This window comes from Rhinoraja longicauda, chromosome 19 (assembly GCF_053455715.1).
Source record: "Rhinoraja longicauda isolate Sanriku21f chromosome 19, sRhiLon1.1, whole genome shotgun sequence".
In the NCBI taxonomy this organism is placed as follows: Eukaryota; Metazoa; Chordata; class Chondrichthyes; order Rajiformes; family Arhynchobatidae; genus Rhinoraja; species Rhinoraja longicauda.
This window is the reverse complement of record NC_135971.1, coordinates 5,183,313-5,189,312: the sequence shown is the minus strand read 5'-3', so window position 1 is coordinate 5,189,312 and position 6,000 is coordinate 5,183,313.

Below are 6,000 nucleotides of genomic sequence, written 5' to 3'. Positions count from 1 at the left end.
ACACTGGTCCCACCTGCTCACGCCGACCAATACGCCCTATCTACACTAGTCCCACCTGCCCACGCCGACCAACATGCCCTATCTACACTAGTCCCACCTGCCCACCCCGACCAACATGCCCCATCTACACAAGTCCCACCTGCCCACACCGACCAACATGCCCCATCTACACTAGTCCCACCTGCCCACACCGACCAACATGCCCCATCTACACTAGTCCCACCGGGCCACACCGACCAACATGCCCCATCTACACTAGTCCCACCCGCCCACACCGACCAACATCCCCATCTACACTAGTCCCACCTGCCCACACCGACCAACATGCCCCATCTACACTAGTCCCACCCGCCCACACCGACCAACATGCCCCATCTACACTAGTCCCACCTGCCCACACCGACCAACATGCCCCATCTACACTAGTCCCACCTGCCCACACCGACCAACATGCCCCATCTACACTAGTCCCACCTGCCCACACCGACCAACATGCCCCATCTACACTAGTCCCACCTGCCCACACCGACCAACATGCCCCATCTACACTAGTCCCACCTGCCCACACCGACCAACATGCCCCATCTACACTAGTCCCACCTCCCCACACCGACCAACATGCCCCATCTACACTAGTCCCACCCGCCCACACCGGCCAACATGCCCCATCTACTATAGTCCCACCTGCCCACACCGACCAACATGCCCCATCTACACTAGTCCCACCTGCCCACACCGACCAACATGCCCCATCTACACTGGTCCCACCTACCCACACCGGCCAACATGCCCCATCTACACTGGTCCCACCTACCCACACCGGCCAACATGCCCCATCTACACTAGTCCCACCCGCCCACACCGGCTAACATGCCCCATCTACACTAGTCCCACCAGCCCACACCGGCCAACATGCCCCATCTACACTAGTCCCACCCGCCCACACCGACCAACATGCCCCATCTACACTAGTCCCACCCGCCCACACCGACCAACATGCCCCATCTACACTGGTCCCACCCACCCACACCGGCCAACATGCCCCATCTACACTGGTCCCACCTGCCCACACCGACCAACATGCCCCATCTACACTAGTCCCACCTGCCCACACCGACCAACAGGCCCCATCTACACTGGTCCCACCTGCCCACGCCGACCAACACGCCCTATCTACACTAGTCCCACCTGCCCACGCCGACCAACATGCCCTATCTACACTAGTCCCACCTGCCCACCCCGACCAACATGCGCCATCTACACAAGTCCCACCTGCCCACACCGACCAACATGCCCCATCTACACTAGTCCCACCTGCCCACACCGACCAACATGCCCCATCTACACTAGTCCCACCGGGCCACACCGACCAACATGCCCCATCTACACTAGTCCCACCCGCCCACACCGACCAACATGCCCCATCTACACTAGTCCCACCTGCCCACACCGACCAAAATGCCCCATCTACACTAGTCCCACCTGCCCACACAGGCCAACATGCCCCATCTACACTAGTCCCACCAGCCCACACCGACCAACATGCCCCATCTACACTAGTCCCACCTGCCCACAACGGCAAACATGCCCCATCTACATTAGTCCCACCCGCCCACACCGACCAACATGCCCCATCTACACTAGTCCCACCCGCCCACACCGACCAACATGCCCCATCTACACTAGTCCCACCCGCCCACACCGACCAACATGCCCCATCTACACTAGTCCCACCCGCCCACACCGACCAACATGCCCCATCTACACTAGACCCACCCGCCCACACCGACCAACATGCCCCATCTACACTAGTCCCACCCGCCCACACCGACCAACATCCCCATCTACACTAGTCCCACCTGCCCACACCGACCAACATGCCCCATCTACACTAGTCCCACCTGCCCACACCGACCAACATGCCCCATCTACACTAGTCCCACCCGCCCACACTGACCAACATGCCCCATCTACACTAGTCCCACCTGCCCACACCGACCAAAATGCCCCATCTACACTAGTCCCACCTGCCCACACAGGCCAACATGCCCCATCTACACTAGTCCCACCAGCCCACACCGACCAACATGCCCCATCTACACTAGTCCCACCTGCCCACAACGGCAAACATGCCCCATCTACACTAGTCCCACCCGCCCACACCGACCAACATGCCCCATCTACACTAGTCCCACCCGCCCACACCGACCAACATGCCCCATCTACACTAGTCCCACCCGCCCACACCGACCAACATGCCCCATCTACACTAGTCCCACCCGCCCACACCGACCAACATGCCCCATCTACACTAGACCCACCCGCCCACACCGACCAACATGCCCCATCTACACTAGTCCCACCCGCCCACACCGACCAACATCCCCATCTACACTAGTCCCACCTGCCCACACCGACCAACATGCCCCTTCTACACTAGTCCCACCTGCCCACACCGACCAACATGCCCCATCTACACTAGTCCCACCTGCCCACACCGACCAACATGCCCCATCTACACTAGTCCCACCTGCCCACACCGACCAACATGCCCCATCTACACTAGTCACACCTCCCCACACCGACCAACATGCCCCATCTACACTAGTCCCACCCGCCCACACCGGCCAACATGCCCCATCTACTATAGTCCCACCTGCCCACACCGACCAACATGCCCCATCTACACTAGTCCCACCTGCCCACACCGACCAACATGCCCCATCTACACAGGTCCCACCTACCCACACCGGCCAACATGCCCCATCTACACTGGTCCCACCTACCCACACCGGCCAACATGCCCCATCTACACTAGTCCCACCCGCCCACACGGGCTAACATGCCCCATCTACACTAGTCCCACCCGCCCACACCGGCCAACATGCCCCATCTACACTAGTCCCACCCGCCCACACCGACCAACATGCCCCATCTACACTAGTCCCACCCGCCCACACCGACCAACATGCCCCATCTACACTGGTCCCACCCGCCCACACCGGCCAACATGCCACATCTACACTGGTCCCACCTGCCCACACCGACCAACATGCCCCATCTACACTAGTCCCACCTGCCCACACTGACCAACAGGCCCCATCTACACTGGTCCCACCTGCTCACGCCGACCAATACGCCCTATCTACACTAGTCCCACCTGCCCACGCCGACCAACATGCCCTATCTACACTAGTCCCACCTGCCCACCCCGACCAACATGCCCCATCTACACAAGTCCCACCTGCCCACACCGACCAACATGCCCCATCTACACTAGTCCCACCTGCCCACACCGACCAACATGCCCCATCTACACTAGTCCCACCGGGCCACACCGACCAACATGCCCCATCTACACTAGTCCCACCTACCCACACCGGCCAACATGCCCCATCTACACTAGTCCCACCCGCCCACACGGGCTAACATGCCCCATCTACACTAGTCCCACCCGCCCACACCGACCAACATGCCCCATCTACACTAGTCCCACCCGCCCACACCGACCAACATGCCCCATCTACACTGGTCCCACCCGCCCACACCGGCCAACATGCCACATCTACACTGGTCCCACCTGCCCACACCGACCAACATGCCCCATCTACACTAGTCCCACCTGCCCACACTGACCAACAGGCCCCATCTACACTGGTCCCACCTGCTCACGCCGACCAATACGCCCTATCTACACTAGTCCCACCTGCCCACGCCCACCAACATGCCCTATCTACACTAGTCCCACCTGCCCACCCCGACCAACATGCCCCATCTACACAAGTCCCACCTGCCCACACCGACCAACATGCCCCATCTACACTAGTCCCACCTGCCCACACCGACCAACATGCCCCATCTACACTAGTCCCACCGGGCCACACCGACCAACATGCCCCATCTACACTAGTCCCACCCGCCCACACCGACCAACATCCCCATCTACACTAGTCCCACCTGCCCACACCGACCAACATGCCCCATCTACACTAGTCCCACCTGCCCACACCGACCAACATGCCCCATCTACACTAGTCCCACCCGCCCACACTGACCAACATGCCCCATCTACACTAGTCCCACCTGCCCACACCGACCAAAATGCCCCATCTACACTAGTCCCACCTGCCCACACAGGCCAACATGCCCCATCTACACTAGTCCCACCAGCCCACACCGACCAACATGCCCCATCTACACTAGTCCCACCTGCCCACAACGGCAAACATGCCCCATCTACACTAGTCCCACCCGCCCACACCGACCAACATGCCCCATCTACACTAGTCCCACCCGCCCACACCGACCAACATGCCCCATCTACACTAGTCCCACCCGCCCACACCGACCAACATGCCCCATCTACACTAGTCCCACCCGCCCACACCAACCAACATGCCCCATCTACACTAGACCCACCCGCCCACACCGACCAACATGCCCCATCTACACTAGTCCCACCCGCCCACACCGACCAACATCCCCATCTACACTAGTCCCACCTGCCCACACCGACCAACATGCCCCATCTACACTAGTCCCACCTGCCCACACCGACCAACATGCCCCATCTACACTAGTCCCACCTGCCCACACCGACCAACATGCCCCATCTACACTAGTCCCACCTGCCCACACCGACCAACATGCCCCATCTACACTAGTCACACCTCCCCACACCGACCAACATGCCCCATCTACACTAGTCCCACCCGCCCACACCGGCCAACATGCCCCATCTACTATAGTCCCACCTGCCCACACCGACCAACATGCCCCATCTACACTAGTCCCACCTGCCCACACCGACCAACATGCCCCATCTACACAGGTCCCACCTACCCACACCGGCCAACATGCCCCATCTACACTGGTCCCACCTACCCACACCGGCCAACATGCCCCATCTACACTAGTCCCACCCGCCCACACGGGCTAACATGCCCCATCTACACTAGTCCCACCCGCCCACACCGGCCAACATGCCCCATCTACACTAGTCCCACCCGCCCACACCGACCAACATGCCCCATCTACACTAGTCCCACCCGCCCACACCGACCAACATGCCCCATCTACACTGGTCCCACCCGCCCACACCGGCCAACATGCCCCATCTACACTGGTCCCACCTGCCCACACCGACCAACATGCCCCATCTACACTAGTCCCACCTGCCCACACCGACCAACAGGCCCCATCTACACTGGTCCCACCTGCTCACGCCGACCAATACGCCCTATCTACACTAGTCCCACCTGCCCACGCCGACCAACATGCCCTATCTACACTAGTCCCACCTGCCCACCCCGACCAACATGCCCCATCTACACAAGTCCCACCTGCCCACACCGACCAACATGCCCCATCTACACTAGTCCCACCTGCCCACACCGACCAACATGCCCCATCTACACTAGTCCCACCGGGCCACACCGACCAACATGCCCCATCTACACTAGTCCCACCCGCCCACACCGACCAACATGCCCCATCTACACTAGTCCCACCTGCCCACACCGACCAAAATGCCCCATCTACACTAGTCCCACCTGCCCACACAGGCCAACATGCCCCATCTACACTAGTCCCACCAGCCCACACCGACCAACATGCCCCATCTACACGAGTCCCACCCGCCCACACCGGCCAACATGCCCCATCTACACTAGTCCCACCTGCCCACAACGGCCAACATGCCCCATCTACACTGGTCCCACCTGCCCACACCGACCAACATGCCCCATCTACACTAGTCCCACCTGCCCACACCGACCAACATGCCCCATCTACACTAGTCCCACCTGCCCACACCGACCAACATGCCCCATCTACACTAGTCCCACCTGCCCACACCGGCCAACATGCCACATCTACACTGGTCCCACCTGCCCACACCGACCATCATGCCCCATCTACACTGGTCCCACCTGCCCACACCGACCAACATGCCCCATCTACACTAGTCCCACCTGCCCACACCGACCAAAATGCCCCATC